General features: G+C 45.4%; 1 protein-coding gene and 1 long non-coding RNA gene across 2 annotated transcripts in view; one reads left to right on the top strand and one right to left on the bottom strand.

The window, feature by feature from the left end:
• LOC137560825 (asialoglycoprotein receptor 1-like) overlaps positions 1–22476 on the top strand; it is a 216960-nt gene that overhangs the window by 58272 nt on the left and 136212 nt on the right. The gene's annotated exons all lie outside the window — the stretch shown is intronic.
• LOC137560822 (uncharacterized) overlaps positions 1–22476 on the bottom strand; it is a 64677-nt gene that overhangs the window by 14265 nt on the left and 27936 nt on the right. Inside the window, exon 2 of the long non-coding RNA XR_011029833.1 lies at positions 13329–13714. This is a non-coding gene — a long non-coding RNA (uncharacterized lncRNA). The remainder of the gene's footprint in view (positions 1–13328; positions 13715–22476) is intronic.

Genomic DNA, 22476 nt, shown 5'->3' with positions numbered 1-22476 from the left:
CTTTGAGGGACAGTTAGTGACAATATATATATACACTGTACAGCGCTGCGTAATATGTCGGCGCTATATAAATACTAAAAATAATAATAATAATAATAATAATAATATACGTATGCTCTACAGGTGTCCAGCCTCTAGTGTACAGATATATAGATATGCTCTACAGATGTCCAGCCTCTAGTGTACAGATATATAGGTATGCTCTACAGATGTCCAGCCTCTAGTACAGATATATACGTATGCTCTACAGGTGTCCAGCCTCTAGTACAGATATATACGTATGCTCTACAGGTGTCCAGCCTCTAGTGTACAGATATATAGATATGCTCTACAGATGTCCAGCCTCTAGTGTACAGATATATAGGTATGCTCTACAGATGTCCAGTTTCTAGTACAGATATATACGTATTCTCTACAGGGGTCCAGCCTCTAGTGTACAGATATACACGTATGCTCTACAGATGTCCAGCCTCTAGTGTACAGATATATACGTATGCTCTACAGATGTCCAGCCTCTAGTGTACAGATATATACGTATGCTCTACAGATGTCCAGCCTCTAGTACAGATATATACGTATGCTCCACAGATATCCAGCCTCTAGTGTACAGATATATACATATGCTCTACAGATGTCCAGCCTCTAGTGTACAGATATATACGTATGCTCTACAGATGTCCAGCCTCTAGTGTACAGATATATATGTATGCTCTACAGATGTCCAGCCTCTAGTGTACAGATATATACGTATGCTCTACAGATGTCCAGCCTCTAGTGTACAGATATATCCGTATGCTCTACAGATGTCCAGCCTCTAGTGTACAGATATATACGTACGCTCTACAGGTGTTCAGCCTCTAGTTTACAGATATATAGGTATGCTCTACAGGTGTCCAGCCTCTAGTATAGATATATATGTATGCTCTACAGGTGTCCAGCCTCTAGTGTACAGATATATACGTATGCTCTACAGATGTCCAGCCTCTAGTACAGATATATACATATGCTCTACAGATGTCCAGCCTCTAGTGCAGATATATACATATGCTCTACAGATGTCCAGCCTCTAGTGTAAAGATATATACGTATGCTCTACAGATGTCCAGCCTCTAGTGTACAGATATATACGTATGCTCTACAGGTGTCCAGCCTCTAGTGTACATATATATACGTATGCTCTACAGATGTCCAGCCTCTATATACGTATGCTCTACAGGTGTCCAGCCTCTAGTACAGATATATATGTATGCTCTACAGGTGTCCAGCCTCTATATACGTATGCTCTACAGATGTCCAGCCTCTAGTGTACAGATATATACGTATGCTCTACAGATGTCCAGCCTCTAGTACAGATATATACGTATGCTCTACAGATGTCCAGCCTCTAGTACAGATATACACATATGCTCTACAGATGTCCAGCCTCTAGTGTACAGATATATACGTATGCTCTACAGCTGTCCAGCCTCTAGTGTACAGATATATATGTATGCTCTACAGATGTCCAGCCTCTAGTACAGATATATACGTATGCTCTACAGATGTCCAGCCTCTAGTACAGATATATATGTACGCTCTACAGATGTCCAGCCTCTAGTGTACAGATATATATATGTATGCTCTACAGATGTCCAGCCTCTAGTGTACAGATATATACGTATGCTCTACAGATGTCCAGCCTCTAGTACAGATATATATGTATGCTCTACAGATGTCCAGCCTCTAGTGTACAGATATATACGTAAGCTCTACAGGTGTCCAGCCTCTAGTGTACAGATATATACGTATGCTCTACAGGTGTCCAGCCTTTAGTGTACAGATATATATGTATGCTCTACAGGTGTCCAGCCTCTAGTGTACAGATATATACGTATGCTCTACAGATGTCCAGCCTCTAGTGTACAGATATATATGTATGCTCTACAGATGTCCAGCCTCTAGTGTACAGATATATACGTATGCTCTACAGGTGTCCAGCCTCTAGTGTACAGATATATATGTATGCTCTACAGGTGTCCAGCCTCTAGTGTACAGATATATACGTATGCTCTACAGATGTCCAGCCTCTAGTGTACAGATATATATACACGTATGCTCTACAGATGTCCAGCCTCTAGTGTACAGATATATATACGTATGCTCTACAGATATCCAGCCTCTAGTGTACAGATATATACGTATGCTCTACAGATGTCCAGCCTCTAGTACAGATATATACGTATGCTCCACAGATGTCCAGCCTCTAGTACAGATGTATATATACGTATGCTCCACAGATGTCCAGCCTCTAGTGTACAGATATATACGTATGCTCTACAGATATCCAGCCTCTAGTGTACAGACATATACATATGCTCTACAGATGTCCAGCCTCTAATACAGATATATACGTATGCTCTACAGATGTCCAGCCTCTAGTGTACAGATATATATACGTATGCTCTACAGATGTCCAGCCTCTAGTGTAGATATATACATATGCTCCACAGATGTCCAGCCTCCAGTGTACAGATATATACGTATGCTCTACATGTGTCTAGCCTCTAGTGTACAGATATATACGTATGCTCTACAGGTGTCCAGCCTCTAGTGTACAGATATATACGTATGCTCTACAGGTGTCCAGCCTCTAGTGTACAGATATATATGTATGCTCTACAAGTGTCCAGCCTCTAGTGTACAGATATATACGTATGCTCTACAGATGTCCAGCCTCTATATACGTATGCTCTACAGATGTCCAGCCTCTAGTACAGATATATACGTATGCTCTACAGATGTCCAGCCTCTAGTGTACAGATATATAGGTATGCTCTACAGATGTCCAGCCTCTATATACGTATGCTCTACAGATGTCCAGCCTCTAGTACAGATATATACGTATGCTCTACAGATGTCTAGCCTCTAGTGTACAGATATATACGTATGCTCTACAGATGTCCAGCCTCTAGTGTACAGATATATAAGTATGCTCTACAGGTGTCCAGCCTCTAGTACAGATATATATGTACGCTCTACAGATGTCCAGCCTCTATATACGTATGCTGTACAGATGTCCAGCCTCTAGTACAGATATATACGTATGATCTACAGATGTCCAGCCTCTAGTACAGATATATACGTATGATCTACAGATGTCCAGCCTCTAGTACAGATATATACGTATGCTCTACAGGTGTCCAGCCTCTAGTACAGATATATACGTATGCTCTACAGGTGTCCAACCTCTAGTGTACAGATATATATGTATGCTCTACAGATGTCCAGCCTCTAGTGTACAGATATATATGTATGCTCTACAGGTGTCCAACCTCTAGTACAGATATATACGTATGCTCTACAGGTGTCCAGCCTCTAGTACAGATATATACGTATGCTCTACAGATGTCCAGCCTCTAGTGTACAGATATATACGTATGCTTTACAGGTGTCCAGCCTCTAGTGTACAGATATATACGTATGCTCTACAGATGTCCAGCCTCTAATGTACAGATATATACGTATGCTCTACAGATGTCCAGCCTCTAGTGTACAGATATATACGTATGCTCTACAGGGGTCCAGCCTCTAGTGTACAGATATATATGTATGCTCTACAGATGTCCAGCCTCTATATACGTATGCTCTACAGGTGTCCAGCCTCTAGTACAGATATATATATGCTCTACAGGTGTTCAGCCTATAGTACAGATATATAAGTATGCTCTACAGATGTCCAGCCTCTAGTACAGATATATATGTATGCTCTACAGGTGTCCAGCCTCTAGTACAGATATATATGTATGATCTACAGGTGTCCAGCCTCTAGTACAGATATATACGTATGCTCTACAGGTGTCCAGCCTCTAGTACAGATATATACGTATGCTCTACAGGTGTCCAGCCTCTAGTGTACAGATATATACGTATGCTTTACAGGTGTCCAGCCTCTAGTGTACAGATGTATACGTATGCTCTACAGGTGTCCAGCCTCTAGTGTACAGATATATACGTATGCTCTACAGGTGTCCAGCCTCTAGTGTACAGATATATATGTATGCTCTACAGGTGTCCAACCTCTAGTACAGATATATACGTATGCTCTACAGATGTCCAGCCTCTAGTGTACAGATATATACGTATGCTCTACAGATGTCCAGCCTCTAGTGTACAGATATATACGTATGCTCTACAGATGTCCAGCCTCTAGTACAGATATATACGTATGCTCTACAGGTGTCCAACCTCTAGTACAGATATATACGTATGCTCTACAGGTGTCCAGCCTCTATATACGTATGCTCTACAGGTGTCCAGCCTCTAGTACAGATATATATATGCTCTACAGGTGTTCAGCCTATAGTACAGATATATAAGTATGCTCTACAGATGTCCAGCCTCTAGTACAGATATATATGTATGCTCTACAGGTGTCCAGCCTCTAGTACAGATATATATGTATGATCTACAGGTGTCCAGCCTCTAGTACAGATATATACGTATGCTCTACAGGTGTCCAGCCTCTAGTACAGATATATACGTATGCTCTACAGGTGTCCAGCCTCTAGTGTACAGATATATACGTATGCTTTACAGGTGTCCAGCCTCTAGTGTACAGATGTATACGTATGCTCTACAGGTGTCCAGCCTCTAGTGTACAGATATATACGTATGCTCTACAGGTGTCCAGCCTCTAGTGTACAGATATATATGTATGCTCTACAGGTGTCCAACCTCTAGTACAGATATATACGTATGCTCTACAGATGTCCAGCCTCTAGTGTACAGATATATACGTATGCTCTACAGATGTCCAGCCTCTAGTGTACAGATATATACGTATGCTCTACAGATGTCCAGCCTCTAGTACAGATATATACGTATGCTCTACAGGTGTCCAACCTCTAGTACAGATATATACGTATGCTCTACAGGTGTCCAGCCTCTAGTGTACAGATATATACGTATGCTCTACAGATGTCCAGCCTCTAGTGTACAGATATATACGTATGCTCTACAGATGTCCAGCCTCTAGTGTACAGATATATATGTATGCTCTACAGATGTCCAGCCTCTAGTGTACAGATATATACGTATGCTCCACAGATGTCCAGCCTCTAGTACAGATGTATATATACGTATGCTCCACAGATGTCCAGCCTCTAGTGTACAGATATATACGTATGCTCTACAGATATCCAGCCTCTAGTGTACAGACATATACATATGCTCTACAGATGTCCAGCCTCTAATACAGATATATACGTATGCTCTACAGATGTCCAGCCTCTAGTGTACAGATATATATACGTATGCTCTACAGATGTCCAGCCTCTAGTGTAGATATATACATATGCTCCACAGATGTCCAGCCTCCAGTGTACAGATATATACGTATGCTCTACAGGTGTCTAGCCTCTAGTGTACAGATATATACGTATGCTCTACAGGTGTCCAGCCTCTAGTGTACAGATATATACGTATGCTCTACAGGTGTCCAGCCTCTAGTGTACAGATATATATGTATGCTCTACAAGTGTCCAGCCTCTAGTGTACAGATATATACGTATGCTCTACAGATGTCCAGCCTCTATATACGTATGCTCTACAGATGTCCAGCCTCTAGTACAGATATATACGTATGCTCTACAGATGTCCAGCCTCTAGTGTACAGATATATAGGTATGCTCTACAGATGTCCAGCCTCTATATACGTATGCTCTACAGATGTCCAGCCTCTAGTACAGATATATACGTATGCTCTACAGATGTCTAGCCTCTAGTGTACAGATATATACGTATGCTCTACAGATGTCCAGCCTCTAGTGTACAGATATATAAGTATGCTCTACAGGTGTCCAGCCTCTAGTACAGATATATATGTACGCTCTACAGATGTCCAGCCTCTATATACGTATGCTGTACAGATGTCCAGCCTCTAGTACAGATATATACGTATGATCTACAGATGTCCGGCCTCTAGTACAGATATATACGTATGATCTACAGATGTCCAGCCTCTAGTACAGATATATACGTATGCTCTACAGGTGTCCAGCCTCTAGTACAGATATATACGTATGCTCTACAGTTTTCCAACCTCTAGTGTACAGATATATATGTATGCTCTACAGATGTCCAGCCTCTAGTGTACAGATATATATGTATGCTCTACAGGTGTCCAACCTCTAGTACAGATATATACGTATGCTCTACAGGTGTCCAGCCTCTAGTACAGATATATATGTATGCTCTACAGATGTCCAGCCTCTAGTACAGATATATACGTATGCTCTACAGGTGTCCAGCCTCTAGTGTACAGATATATACGTATGCTTTACAGGTGTCCAGCCTCTAGTGTACAGATATATACGTATGCTTTACAGGTGTCCAGCCTCTAGTGTACAGATATATACGTATGCTCTACAGATGTCCAGCCTCTAATGTACAGATATATACGTATGCTCTACAGATGTCCAGCCTCTAGTGTACAGATATATACGTATGCTCTACAGGGGTCCAGCCTCTAGTACAGATATATACGTATGCTCTACAGGTGTCCAGCCTCTAGTGTACAGATATATACGTATGCTCTACAGATGTCCAGCCTCTAGTACAGATATATATGTATGCTCTACAGGTGTCCAGCCTCTAGTACAGATATATACCGGGCAGCACGGTGGCGTAGTGGTTAGCTCTCTCGCCTTGCAGCGCTGGGTCCCTGGTTCGAATCCCAGCCAGGGCACCATCTGCAAAGAGTTTGTATGTTCTCTCCGTGTCTGCGTGGGTTTCCTCCGGGCACTCCGGTTTCCTCCCACATTCCAAAAACATACGGATAAGTTAATTGGCTCCCCCTAAAAAAAATTGGCCCTAGACTACAGTACTTACACTACATAATATAGACATATGGCAATGGTAGGGATTAGATTGTGAGCTCCTTTGAGGGACAGTTAGTGACAATATATATATATACACTGTACAGCGCTGCGTAATATGTCGGCGCTATATAAATACTAAAAATAATAATAATAATAATATACGTATGCTCTACAGGTGTCCAGCCTCTAGTGTACAGATATATAGATGTGCTCTACAGATGTCCAGCCTCTAGTGTACCGATATATAGGTATGCTCTACAGATGTCCAGTTTCTAGTACAGATATATACGTATTCTCTACAGGGGTCTAGCCTCTAGTGTACAGATATATACGTATGCTCTACAGATGTCCAGCCTCTAGTGTACAGATATATACGTATGTTCTACAGATGTCCAGCCTCTAGTACAGATATATACGTATGATCTAAAGATGTCCAGCCTCTAGTGTACAGATATATAGATATGCTCTACAGATGTCCAGCCTCTAGTGTACAGATATATACGTATGCTCTACAGGTGTCCAGCCTCTAGTGTACAGATATATACGTATGCTCTACAGATGTCCAGCCTCTAGTGTACAGATATATAGATATGCTCTACAGATGTCCAGCCTCTAGTGTACAGATATATACGTATGCTCTACAGATGTCCAGTTTCTAGTACAGATATATACGTATGCTCTACAGATGTCCAGCCTCTAGTACAGATATATACGTATGCTCTACAGATGTCCAGCCTCTAGTACAGATATATACGTATGCTCTACAGGTGTCCAGCCTCTAGTGTACAGATATATACGTATGCTCTACAGGTGTCCAGCCTCTAGTACAGATATATACGTATGCTCTACAGGTGTCCAGCCTCTAGTACAGATATATACGTATGCTCTACAGGTGTCCAGCCTCTAGTGTACAGATATATACGTATGCTCTACAGATGTCCAGCCTCTAGTGTACAGATATATACGTATGCTCTACAGATGTCCAGCCTCTAGTGTACAGATATATACGTATGCTCTACAGATGTCCAGCCTCTAGTACAGATATATACGTATGCTCTACAGGTGTCCAGCCTCTAGTACAGATATATACGTATGCTCTACAGATGTCCAGCCTCTAGTGTACAGATATATACGTATGCTCTACAGATGTCCAGCCTCTAGTGTACAGATATATACGTATGCTCTACAGATGTCCAGCCTCTAGTGTACAGATATATACGTATGCTCCACAGATATCCAGCCTCTAGTGTACTGATATATACGTATGCTCTACAGATGTCCAGCCTCTAGTACAGATATATATACGTATGCTCTACAGATGTCCAGCCTCTAGTGTACAGATATATACGTATGCTCTACAGATGTCCAGCCTCTAGTGTACAGATATATACGTATGCTCTACAGGTGTCCAGCCTCTAGTACAGATATATACGTATGCTCTACAGGTGTCCAGCCTCTAGTACAGATATATATGTATGCTCTACAGATGTCCAGCCTCTAGTGTACAGATATATACGTATGCTCTACAGATGTCCAGAGGCTGCATTAAGCAATTATAAGCAGTGCAATAAAAATTGTAAAAAAGAAATTAGGCTGGCAAAGATCGAAGCTGAAAATCAAATTGCTAGGGATATCACATCTAACCCCAAAAAGTTTTACAAGTACATCAACTCTGAGTGTCCTCAAAAACCGGCACCACACGAAGTATTATAGCTCAATTACTTTATTCTGCCATCCAATCGCAACGACAGACTGCTGTTTCGGCCATAACAAGGCCTTTGCCAAGTTGCAGACAAAATACATCAACTCTAAAAAAAAGAAAGGTTGACTGTATAGGACTCCTAAAGGATGAGGGTGGGAACTCAATGGTGGATGACCAAGGTAAGGCAGAGTTATTAAATGCTTTCTTTGCTTCTGTCTTCACAAAGGAAACAGCACGGTTGCAAATTACAGAGACAGAAGAGTCTCAATCTTCTAACTGTAATATTAAATACTTAACGCAGGAAGAAGTGAAGGCAAGACTAAATAAATTAAAAATAGACAAGGCACCTGGCCCGGATGGCATGCATCCTCGGGTCCTAAGGGAATTAAGTTCAGTTATAGATAAACCCCTTTATCTTATCTTTTGTGAGTCTCTTGCAACTGGCAGAGTCCCAGTGGATTGGCGTACAGCCCACGTTTTCCCATTATTTAAGAAGGGCAAAAAAATCAGGTCCAGGAAATTATAGACCTGTAAAGGTGGCCATACACTGGTCGATTTGCCATCAGATCCGACCAACAGATAGATCCCTCTCTGATCGAATCTGATCAGAGAGGGATCGTATGGCCACCTTTACTGCAAACAGATTGTGAACCGATTGCAGCCGGAAACCGATCACAATCTGTGGAGCTGCCGCCGCTCCCCCCCCCCCCCCCCCCCCCGCATACATTACCTGCTCCGCCGACGTGAGTCCCTGCTGTCCCCGCTGTCTTCTTCTCCGCTCTGGTCTGGTCTCTGGCATGCTTCACTTCTTCCTGCCCGGCAGGAAGTTTAAACAGTAGCGCGCCCTCAGACCAGACCAGAGCAGAGAAGACAGCAGTGACAGCGGGCACTCTCGCCGGCCGGAACATGTAATTTAAACCCGCTGTATTGCGTCGGTCGTCGGGCATTCGAACGCCACTATCGACGCACTCACAACCCGCCGGCGATCGAGAAAAATCTTCCGCACGGATGGATCAACGGGAGTAGATGGGAACGATTGATTTCGGATGGAAATCGATCGTTCTGTCAGCGGTGTGCGTAGCGATTTCACAGCCGATTCGATCACTGTGATCGAATCGGTCGTATATCGGCGGGAAAATCGTTAGGTGTATGGGCCCCTTTAGCTTAACATCAGTTGTATGCAAACTATTTGAGGGGTTACTAAGAGATACTATACATGACTTCATAGTAGAAAATAAAAAATAAAATTGCATACATGGAACTCACTACCGGCAGCTATGTGACACCCCAACACTGTGGGAGAGCACGAGGTTGAGAATTGATTGAATATACTACAAAAAAATGGTGTCAACCTCTGCTTCAAATTCACTTACAAAACTTTATTAAAGGTATATCACACTTTGCATGTTACTTCTGTATATCTAGTATAGTACATGTGTCTAGTATATGTGGAACTGCATTGAAGTGACACTTGACATCATTGAGTCATCAGACTCTAGTCCTAAAGCTGGCCATACACTGGCCCGATTTGCCGCCGTTTCGACAGCAGATTCGATCACTGGGATCGAATCTGCTGCCAATCGTTCGCGCTACACGCTGAATTTCGATCCATTTCCTCCGATCCCGTCGATCGATCCATGAGGAAAATTACCGTCGATCGCCCGCGGGTAGGGAGCGCGTTGCTAGCGGCGTTCGAGTGCCCGACGACCGACGCAATAGAGCGGCAATACATTACCTGCTCCGCCGGCGCGACTGCCCCCGCTTTCACCGCTGCTTCTTCTCCGCTCTGGTCTCCGGCATGCTTCAGTTCCTCCTGCCCGGCAGGAAGTTTAAACAGTAGAGGACGCTCTACTGTTTAAACTTCCTGCCGGGCAGGAAGAAGTAAAGCATGCTGGACCTGGAGACCAGAGCGGAGAAGACAGCGGAGACCTGTGGACTGGAGTCGCGCCGGCGGAGCAGGTAATGTATGCGGGCATGCGGGCGGGGGGAGCGGCGGCAGCACCACCACCACAACAGATTGTGATCGGTTTCAGGCTGAAATTAATTCACAATCTGTTTGCAGTAAAGGCAGCCATACAATCCCTCTCTGATCAGATTCGATCAGAGAGGGATCTATCTGTTGGTCGAATCTGATGGCAAATCGACCGGTGTATGGCCACCTTAAGAGTTATAATCCCTATTGGTTAGGGGAATTTAGGACTTTAGTTGTGAAGTTATGGAGTCGTTTATCAGAGTAGGACTGTTGGTTGCTGGGATCCCACGTGCGACTGATACGTGATAGTGCTGAGTGCATTGAGCCCAGCCGGCTGTACTTTTTACAACCAGCAGCGTGTTTTATGATTTTAAATGTGATACAGAAGTAACATGCAAAGTATGATATACCTTTAATAAAGTTTTGTAAGTGAATTTGAAGCAGAGGTTGACACCATTTTTTTGTGGTTCATAGTAGAAAATAATCTTATTTCTCAGCATCAACATGGGTTTACTAAAGACAGGTCCTGTTTGACTAACATGCTCAGCTTTTATGAGGTAGTGAATGCTAATATGGATATTGGGAATGCTGTAGATGTGATATACTTGGACTTTGCAAAGGCCTTCGACACTGTTCCCCACAAAAGTCTGGTGCAAAAGTTGAGGATGCAAGGACTGGGGAAGAGTCTGTGTGCATGGATAGGGAACTGGCTAATGGACAGAAAACAAAGAGTTGTGGTCAATGGATCATACTCAAAATGGGAGACTGTTAGCAGTGGGGTCCCACAGGGGTCTGTTATGGGTCCAGTGCTCTTCAATTTATTTATTAATGACCTAGTAGATGCAGTAGTGAGCAATGTTGCTATTTTTGCAGATGATACAAAATTGTGCAGAATCATCAACTCTCAGGAAGATAGTGTCATATTGCAACAGGATCTGGATAGGATGGCTATATGGGCACATACATGGTAGATGAAATTCAACGTTGACAAATGTAAAGTCATGCATTTTGGACGTACTAATGGTCTAGCACCATACAAAATAAATGGGATACAGTTGGGGACATCAAACTTGGAGAAGGACTTAGGAGTACTCATCGACAACAAGTTAAATAATCGTACTCAATGCCAAGCAATTGCAGCTAAAGCTAACAAAATTTTGGGATGCATTAAAAGGGAAATAAAAACTCGAGATGCTAGCATAATATTGCCCCTGTTTAACTCTCTAGTAAGGCCACATCTGGAATATGGAATTCAGTTCTGGGCACCACATTACAAAAAAGATATTGCAGTATTAGAGCAGGTGCAGAGACGAGCAACAAAATTGATACGTGGGATGGAAGGTCTCACTTATCGAGAAAGGTTAGATAAACTGGGTTTATTTAGTCTAGAGAAAAGACGCCTTAGAGGGGATCTAATTAACATGTATAAATACATCAGAGGGCAATATAATAGCTTGGCGGATGACCTTTTTGTCCCTAGGCCTTCTCAAAGGACTAGAGGACATGATCTGCACATGGAGGAAAACGTTTTAGCCATTTATTTAGGAAAGGGTTCTTTACAGTAAGAGTGATAAAGATGTGGAATGCATTGCCACAGGAAGTCGTTATGGCAAACTCTATACCTGCATTTAAAGGGGGCTTAGATGCTTTCTTTGCGTTGAAAGACATCCATGGCTACAATTACTAGGTAATGCCTAATGATGTTGATCCAGGGATTCTATCTGATTGCCATCTGGAGTCGGGAAGGAATTTTTCCCTTTAGGGGCTAATTGGACCATGCCTTGTAAGGGTTTTTCACCTTCCTCTGGATCAACAGGAATATGTGAGGGAGCAGGCTGGTGTTGTACTTTATACTGGTTGAACTCGATGGACGTATGTCTTTTTTTCAACCCAAGTTACATAGTTACATAGTTATTTTGGTTGAAAAAAGACATACATCCATCGAGTTCAACCAGTACAAAGTACAACTCCAGCCCGTCCCCCACATACCCCTGTTGATCCAGAGGAAGGTGAAAAAAGTAACTATGTAACTATTTAATTTCTATGTTAATATACAAATTATTGATACCAAAGACCCTAAAGCTCACAAACTTAGCCATTGAGAGATTGTGTTAGGGTTAGAAAAAGATAATAATAATAGTGTGTGACTGTGGTGAGGACATTAGAGTGTAAGCTCCTCTGGTGCAGAGACTGATGGGAATGGATCAGTGATCTCTGTACAATGCTGTGGTATATGTCAGAGCTATATAAATGTATAATAATAATAGTGTGTGACTGTGGTGAGGACATTAGAGTGTAAGCTCCTCTGGTGCAGAGACTGATGGGAATGGATCAGTGATCTCTGTACAATGCTGTGGTATATGTCAGAGCTATATAAATGTATAATAATAATAGTGTGTGACTATGGTGAGGACATTAGAGTGTAAGCTCCTCTGGTGCAGAGACTGATGGGAATGGATCAGTGATCTCTGTACAGCGCTGTAGTATATGTCAGAGCCATATAAATGTATAATAATAATAGTGTGCGACTGTGGTGAGGGCATTAGAGTGTAAGCTCCTCTGGTGCAGAGACTGATGGGAATGGATCAGTGATCTCTGTACAGCGCTGTAGTATATGTCAGAGCCATATAAATGTATAATAATAATAGTGTGTGACTGTGGTGAGGACATTAGAGTGTAAGCTCCTCTGGTGCAGAGACTGATGGTATTGGATCAGTGATCTCTGTGCAGCGCTGTGGTATATGTCAGAGCTATATACAGTAAATGTATAATGTTCAGCATTGCAGAGCTGACATACCTGGTGATGAGGTGTCCTCTTGTCACTCTGGTGTCTCTGGTCACTCTTGGTGTCCTCTTGTCACTCTGGTGTCTCTGGTCACTCTTGGTGTCCTCTTGTCACTCTGGTGTCTCTGGTCACTCTTGGTGTCCTCTTGTCACTCTGGTGTCTCTGGTCACTCTTGGTGTCCTCTTGTCACTCTGGTGTCTCTGGTCACTCTTGGTGTCTATCCGCGCTCTTATAAGCAGATGTCTGAGGTTTGGGTGCAGGAAAGTCTCTGGTTGTGTAACTGTCTGGGCATGAAGCACTCTCAGCAGAAATCTAGTTTTCTTTCTCTGTCTTGACGTTATTCTCTCCTTGTTAAGTTTCACTCCTTAGAAACAGCCCAGAAATCTCAGAAGAAGAACCTAAACATGTCAATCAATATAAAATAATTATACTCCTATAATAATCAGTGCTGTGTTGTGAGTTCTTGGATTCATTATTATCACACTAGAGGCCAGTGGGAGAGGAGTCTTCAGAGCAAGAGGTAAGGAGTCTTCAGAGTAAGAGGTAAGAGGTAAGAAGTCTTCAGAGTAAGAGGTAAGGAGTCTTCAGAGTAAGAGGTAAGGAGTCTTCAGAGTAAGAGGTAAGGAGTCTTTAGAGTAAGAGGTAAGGAGTCTTCAGAGCAAGAGGTAAGGAGTCTTCAGAGTAAGAGGTAAGAGGTAAGGAGTCTTCAGAGTAAGAGGTAAGGAGTCTTCAGAGTAAGAGGTAAGAGGTAAGGAGTCTTCAGAGTAAGAGGTAAGGAGTCTTCAGAGTAAGAGGTAAGGAGTCTTCAGAGTAAGAGGTAAGGAGTCTTTAGAGTAAGAGGTAAGGAGTCTTTGGAATAAGAGGTAAGGAGTCTTCAGAGTAAGAGGTAAGCAGTCTTCAGAGTAAGAGGTAAGGAGTCTTCAGAGTAAGAGGTAAGAGGTAAGGAGTCTTCAAAGTAAGAGGTAAGAGCTAAAGAGTCTTCGGAGTAAGAGGTAAGGAGTCTATATTGAATGAAGGAGGCATTCAAATGGCGTATAAACTTGCGTTTATCAAATCGGTAGCAAAACACGACATGTTTCGGGGAAATCCCCTTCCTCAGGTGTACACCTGAGGAAGGGGATTTCCCCGAAAAATGTCGTGTTTTGCTACCGATTTGATAAACGCAAGTTTATACGCCATTTGAGTGCCTCCTTCATTCAATATAGTATATTTCCATTGTGAAGTGGTGACTCACAGAAGGATTGTGCACCGGCAAACCAGGTGTCCTACCTGGTGTAGGAGCCCAGCTCAGCAACCCCCTTGCTGAAGAGGTAAGAAGTCTTCAGAGTAAGAGGTAAGAGGCAAGGAGTCTTAAAAGTAAGAGGTAAGGGGTCTTTGGAATAAGAGGTAAGAGGTAAAGAGTCTTCAGAGTAAGAGGTGAGAGGTAAGGAGTCTTCGGAGTAAGAGCTAAGAGGTAAGGAGTATTCAGAGTAAGAGGTGAGAGGTAAGGAGTCTTCGGAGTAAGAGCTAAGAGGTAAGGAGTATTCAGAGTAAGAGGTGAGAGGTAAGGAGTCTTCGAAGTACCGTATTTTTCGGACTATAAGACGCACTTTTTCTCCCCCAAAAGTGAGGAGAAAAAGTTACGGCGTCTTATAGTCCGAATGTTACAATGTACCTGTCCAGGCGATTGTGCCAGCGGCAGGCAGCATGATCTGGCGGTGGCCCTGTGCATCACAGCAGCAGCCGCTGCAATGCTTGTCCTTGTAGCTTGTCCCCCAAGTAGCGGCAGCATCAGGATCTGTGTTCACAACTTCCCGGCAGCATAGCAGCAGCAGCGGCTGCAATGATCTGTAATTCCTGGATCATTTCTTGTAGTTTGTCCCCTGAGAGGAAGCTGAAGGCGCAGCGCGATCGGTATTGACAACTCCCCGGGCGGCATGGCAGTAGTGACTGTACATCGGTAATGCAGGTCCCCGCTAGGTCTATTCGTCCCTACATCAGCCCTGTGTCAGTGTAATGCGGGCAGAGCGGGACATCTTCAGCCGCGGCGCACGCAGTGTCCAACAGAGGCCACCATACTGCCTTGCTCGTTGGCCCTGGCCTGAGCCCCCCCGACCACCATGTGCCCAAATTTCCTTCTTATGCTGGTGAATGCAACTTTTATCACAGGCGCCATGTTTCTGTAAGGCCTCCTGTGCCCTTGTTTCCTGCTTCGGCAAGGAACACTCCGTTTGATGAAAGGCATAGCATGTTGTTTGTATAAGCTGGGGGTTGTGACCCAAATTCTCACTAGATATGTACCTGCTTGTTTCTAGTTCCTATGCCTGGGGATGGGAGATGGTATATTTCAGGAGGAGATCCCTCGCAGCATTTATCTTTTACACACAGCATGCAGATAACACTGTGCTAGCTGCAGAGCAAATCCAATGACAGCTCAAGCTGGCCACACACTTATAGTTTGCCACCTCTCTGAATGAAATCGATTCCAACTGCATCAATTATCAATAATAAGTTATTCCAGCAGATAATCTATTGATAATCGATAACACCACTGTGCAAGACTGGCTGTCAATCTACCACCTCTCACGCCCCGCACCCAATCGACCTAGATCTTCTGTCTTGTCCAATCAATACTTTTAATATTTTGGGGGGTCAAAATCAAAAAAAGGTCCATCTATCGGATATTTTAGGGGAATCGTTTGTAGAACAATCGAATCTGCAGGGAATCGACCAGGAAAATCAATAAGTATATGGGTACCTTAAAGAGAATCTGTACTCTAATATTCTTACACTAAAAAGCATACCATTCTATTCCTTATGTTCTCCTGGGCCCCTCTGTGCTGTTTCTGCCAATCTCTGCTGCAATCCTGGCTTGTAATTAACAGTTTTAGGCAGTGTTTACAAACAAACTAACCAGCTCTTAATAGCCTCATATAAGCAGAGTGTGTGAGTCATACAGAGTGTGCAGGGGGCGTGGAGGGGGTGTGTATCCCTTCTAACCAATCACAAACAGCCCTGCACATTCCACACATTCCAGCCTTAGCCGACAGACACGACAGAGGAAAGGAGATAAGATTTATTACAGAGACAGTGCAAGTAGGAAAGGCTGCAGTAAGCCAAAGCACATTAGAACAGGCATAGGAATTTATAGGATAGAAGAACTGAAACTGAAAAATTTGTTACAGACTCTCTTTAAAGGAAACTTAAAGGAATCATCAGGCAATTGACATGATGTAACGATCGGTGTAACACAGAGAGGGTCTGATTACCGGTGATCTGCAGTATCACCGAGAATGCAGATATATACCAGATTATTGATGATCTGCAATATCACCGATAATCAGATATATCTACTAACCTCTGGACACCTGAGATAACAAGTGAGTGTTAAGTGCAACAGCAATACGTAGAGTACTGCACAGAAGAATGTTCCTTCCGTTGGCCTAGACTCTCCCGGGGGAGGAGCTAGGCTGAGAGTAGGAAGGACAGAGTGTGAGTGACACCAGTGAGAAGGTGTCACTAACAGGTCTGGGAACTGCCTCTAACAGTAAGGCCAGTTCTCGAGGTCGGGCAATCCAGGTCGTTAACACACAGACAGATACGGTACAGATTCAGGAGACAGATACGGAATCCAATAAACAGGCAGGGTTTGGCAACGGAGAATCAGAATAACGAGGTACAGAATCAGGAGGCAGATACAGAGTCCAGGAACGAGCAGAGTTCGGCAACAGGATATCAGAGATAGCGAGGTACAGAATCAGAGTACAGGAGGATAGTCAGGCAGGCAGAAGGTCATAACAAATAATACAGTTCAATATTCCTAACGCAAAGGTGTGAGGTCTGTGATCGTTAACACCTTTGGAAACTATGCTAGAACACAGATACAGACAAGGCCTGAGTGCTACCACGTAGTGATCGCAACGCCAGACACCAGAGGAATGACCAGCACCCAGTATATATACACCAGTGGTCTCCAGCACCTCCCTTAAGTGCTGGACCAATGAAAGTTGCTGCAATAGTCAGCTGACCGGCCTGGTCAGCTGACCCTCCTCTGACTGCCATAAAGGCCCTGCCTCTCAGCGCGCGCACGCGTCCTCCTAAACCAGTGTGGACTATCAGTCCCAGCCACACCAGTCATGTGTTGTAATGTTGTTGCTGTATGGGATACGGAATCCGCCGCCACGCTGTCTGACCGTGCGGCGTTTCGTCCGCATCCCGCCCCACTGAGAGAAGCAGGCCTATGCGTACAAACCGCCGCGTCAGATGCGACGGTTTCTCCGCCTTCCGCTATGCCAGCCGCGGAAACAGCCGCCTCATCTTGCGTCCATGCGGCGGCTTTTCCACGTTTCTTCACAGTACCCCCCCCTGAGGAGTGGACTCCGGACAGCTCCTTCCAGGCTTCTCAGGATGTTAAGCATGGAATTCACTTTTCAGTTTGTCAGCATGCATGCGACCTTCAGGTACCCATGATCTCTCCTCAATACCATACCCTTTCCAATGAACCAGATATTGTACTGAGTTCTGAACTATGCGTGAGTCTAAAATCTTCTCTACCTCATACTCAGGTTGGTCATCTATCATCACAGGAGGAGGAGGAGTGGGACCCACATGGACCGCTGGCTTAAGCAGAGACACGTGAAAGGATCTTACGCCATGCATACTGGCAGGAAGATCAATGGCATAAGTAACATTGTTGATCTTTTTAGTTACCGGAAATGGACCCACAAACCTGGGCCCCAACTTGGCTGAAGGCTGCTTTAAAGTAAAGTGACGTGTGGATACCCAGACTAAGTCTCCTGGTTGAAATTTCCACTCTAAGGAACGTTTCGTGTCAGCTTGACCTTTCTGACTTTGAAACGCCTTTCCCAAATTATTCTCCACGATCCCCCATACGTTCTTAAATGAGTTTTGCCAGGCCTTCAGAGCTGGAAACGGAGTGGAAGCGATTGGCAATGGGGAAAATTTCGGCAGCTTCCCAGTAACTATCTGAAATGGACAGAATTTCGTGGAAGAACTTTTTAAATTATTGTGCGCAAATTCTGCGAAGGGCAGAAACCTGACCCAATCGTTTTGCGCCACTGCCACGTAACACCTCAAAAATTGTTCTAACGATTGGTTGACGCTCTCAGTCTGACCATTGGTCTGTGGGTGGTAGCCCGACGAAAATGACAGTTCCATGCCCATTTGGTGACAGAATGCCCTCCAGAATCTCGAAACAAATTGGACTCCCCGATCTGACACAATGTTTTCCGGAATGCCATGCAAACGGAAAACATGGATGATGAATAAATCGGCCAACTCCTGGGCCGAGGGGAGTCCTTTCAAGGCCACAAAATGGGCCATTTTACTAAAGCGGTCGACTACCACCCAAATGACCGACATGCCCTGAGACCTGGGAAGCTCACCCACAAAATCCATGGACAGGTGGGTCCACGGCTCACTCGGGATGGGTAAGGGCTGCAACGTTCCCACAGGTGCCAGCCGGGAGGGCTTACTTTTTGCACACACTGCACATTCCCTAACATACTCCTTGCAATCTGTTGCCAGAGAAGGCCACCAAGCACACCTGGCAACCAGATCCTGTGTTCTGGAGTAGTGTTGGGCGAACAGTGTTCGCCACTGTTCGGGTTCTGCAGAACATCACCCTGTTCGGGTGATGTTCGAGTTCGGCCGAACACCTGATGGTGTTCGGCCAAACTGTTCGGCCATATGGCCGAACTAAGAGCGCATGGCCGAACGTTCCCCGAACGTTCGGCTCGCGCTCTGATTGGCCGAACTGGTCACGCGGTTCGGACCCGAACACGCTCTGATTGGCCGAACGTGTCACGTGGTTCGGGTAAATAAATACCCGAACCACGTCATTTCTCCGCCATTTGTCTGTGGGTTTAGCTTTGGGTAGGCAGGCAGGGTAGTTCTCTCTCCAGCCGGAATAGCCAGGGTCCCCCCCAGTCATTGTGTCGCTGCTGGGAACAGTAGTACACCGCTCAGCCACACTATATAGCATTGTGTTTACTGCCACTCTGTGTACACCGCTCAAAACCACTGTATAGCATTGTGCTCTGTGTCGCTGCTGGGAACAGTAGTACACCGCTCGCTCAGCCACACTATATAGCATTGTGTTTACTGCCACTCTGTGTCTGCTGGGAACAGTAGTACACCGCTCACTCAGCCACACTATATAGCATTGTGTTTACTGCCACTCTGTGTCTGCTGGGAACAGTAGTACACCGCTCGCTCAGCCACACTATATAGCATTGTGTTTACTGCCACTCTGTGTCTGCTGGGAACAGTAGTACACCGCTCGCTCAGCCACACTATATAGCATTGAGTTTACTGCCACTCTGTGTCTGCTGGGAACAGTAGTACACCGCTCGCTCAGCCACACTATATAGCATTGTGTTTACTGCCACTCTGTGTCTGCTGGGAACAGTAGTACACCGCTCGCTCAGCCACACTATATAGCATTGTGTTTACTGCCACTCTGTGTACACCGCTCACCCAGCACTATATATAGCATTGTGTTTACTGCCACTCTGTGTCTGCTGGGAACAGTAGTACACCGCTCGCTCAGCCACACTATATAGCATTGTGTTTACTGCCACTCTGTGTCTGCTGGGAACAGTAGTACACCGCTCGCTCAGCCACACTATATAGCATTGTGTTTACTGCCACTCTGTGTACACCGCTCACCCAGCACTATATATAGCATTGTGCTCTGACTCGCTGCTGGGAACAGTAGTACACCGCTCACTCAGCCACACTATATAGCATTGTGTTTACTGCCACTCTGTGTACACCGCTCACCCAGCACTATATAGCATTGTGTTTACTGCCACTCTGTGTCTGTTGGGAACAGTAGTACACCGCTCACCCGCCACTGCATAGCATTGTGCTCTGTGTCGCTGCTGGCAATAGTGGTACACCGCTTACCCAGCACTGTATAGCATTGTGCTCTGTGTAGCTGCTGGGAACAGTAGTACACCGCTCGCTCAGCCACACTATATAGCATTGTGTTTACTGCCACTCTGTGTACACCGCTCACCCAGCACTATATAGCATTGTGTTTACTGCCACTCTGTGTCTGCTGGGAACAGTAGTACACCGCTCACCCGCCACTGTATAGCATTGTGCTCTGTGTCGCTGCTGGCAATAGTGGTACACCGCTCACCCACCACTGTATAGCATTTCTGTACTGCCACTGTACTGCTGCCAGTCAGCGTGTACTTTAAGGATAAGTGAAATGAGGAAGAAATCCGGTGAAAGAGGGAGGGGCAAGGGAAGAGGTGTTTCCCCTGACGGTTCACGTACAGGCCACAGGGGAGCACCCAAGAAAACCCACTCAATACCGCCCATGTTGTCCAGGACAACAACCCTCACAAATCCAAAAGAACAGGACCAGATAATTACTTGGATGACCTCTCAAGCGTCCAGCAGTGGGTTAAGCAGCACCAGCACATCACGCACGAGGTCCGAGTCCTCAGCCAGTTACAAGGAGCCAGTGGGCACAAAGCTGACACAACCGGCAGCGACACCACGCACACAACTGCCAGATAACCAGGCCGAAGAATTACCTCAGGACACAATGGGGTATTCGCAGGAGCTATTCCCAGCCCAACAAACTTCCACCTTTGAAAGGTCAATGGAGGAACAGCCAGAAATGTTGTGCCCGGATTCACAACCATTAATTGTGGGAAATGCACCGCGCACTGTGAAATACAAGGCGAGTCCGAGGACTTTGAAACCCAAATCCAAGAGCAAGTTGGGCAGGAGGGGTTGCAATTGCAGGAGGTCGGCCGAGAAGCTCTGGAAGACGACGTTGGAGTGAGCTGCGCAGAGGTTGTTCTGGGGAGCTCTACTCCACGGCGGCGGCCACCCACAATGACATATGACGAGTTTGAGGAGATGGAAGAGGAGGGTATGGAAAATGTGGACATAGACCCAGATTTTGTATGTGAACGAGAACATCGCCGTCGTAGCAGCACAGATGAGTCTGTTGAAGAACCCACTGCTGCACGAGTTCGCCTTGTGCCACAAGGTAGGCGGCTCGAAATTTCAGGCACCACAAGCGTGGAAGTTCCTTTGAGACGCAAAAGAGGCGCAAACAGAGATCGCCAGCAAGGCAGGTGCTCCAAAGTCTGGGCTTTCTTTGAAGACTGCACTGAGGATGGTACCATGGCGATTTGCAAGGTGTGCAAGACCCGCCTGAGCAGGGGGAAAAGTATTAACAACCTCTCCACCACCAGCATGAGCCGCCACATGCTATCCAAACATCCCACTCTGTGGGCAAACGCGGCAGGACAGGGTACCAGCAACACTGCCTCCCTTGGGGTCACCAGACTCACCACCAGACCCGCCTCAGCAGCAGCAGTAGCCCAGCCATTGCGTGGTTCACAACAACATTCACAAACATCAGACGACGCTGACACTGTCACTTTCCGGAGTAGTGCTCTTGGGGTCTCCCAGTCTTCATCAAACACAACAACCAACAGCCCTTCAGTGTGCAGCCCTACGGTTCAGTTGTCTGTCTCGGAGATGTTTGAGAGCAAGAGGAAATTGCCAGCAAATGACCCCCGGGCCGTGGCAGTAACATCCAGCATAGCCAAGCTTCTGGCCTGCGAAATGCTGCCATATCGAGTGGTGGAGACAAACAGCTTCAAGGGCATGATGTCAGTGGCCATCCCACGCTACGTGGTTCCCAGCCGCTACCACTTTGCGCGCACTGCAGTGCCTGAGTTGCATGAGCACGTGGTCAGCAAAATAACCCGAAGCTTGAAGAATGCCGTTGCCTGCAAGGTTCACCTCACCACTGACACCTGGACGAATGTGTTCGGCCAGGGTCGATACATCTCCCTTACCGCGCACTGGGTGAACCTTGTGGAGCCTGGCAGCCATTCCTCACCTGCTACGGCGCGGGTGTTGCCCACACCGCAAACAGCTGCACCGCCGTCCCTCCCACTGGATAACAACAGCAGCACCTACCTCTCTGACTCCTTCTCCTCCAACGCATCGCAAAGCTGTACCTCATCCGGAAACGCTAACCCAGCACCAGCAGCAGTAGGATCGTGGAAGCAGTGCAGCACAGCTGTTGGCATGCGTCAGCAAGCATTGCTGAAGCTGATCTGCCTTGGGGATAAGCAGCACAAAGGGGAGGAAATTTGGAGGGGAATAAAGGAACAGACGG

This window comes from Hyperolius riggenbachi, chromosome 3 (assembly GCF_040937935.1).
Source record: "Hyperolius riggenbachi isolate aHypRig1 chromosome 3, aHypRig1.pri, whole genome shotgun sequence".
NCBI classification, from domain to species: domain Eukaryota; kingdom Metazoa; phylum Chordata; class Amphibia; order Anura; family Hyperoliidae; genus Hyperolius; species Hyperolius riggenbachi.
This window is presented reverse-complemented; position numbering and strand designations above follow the sequence as displayed.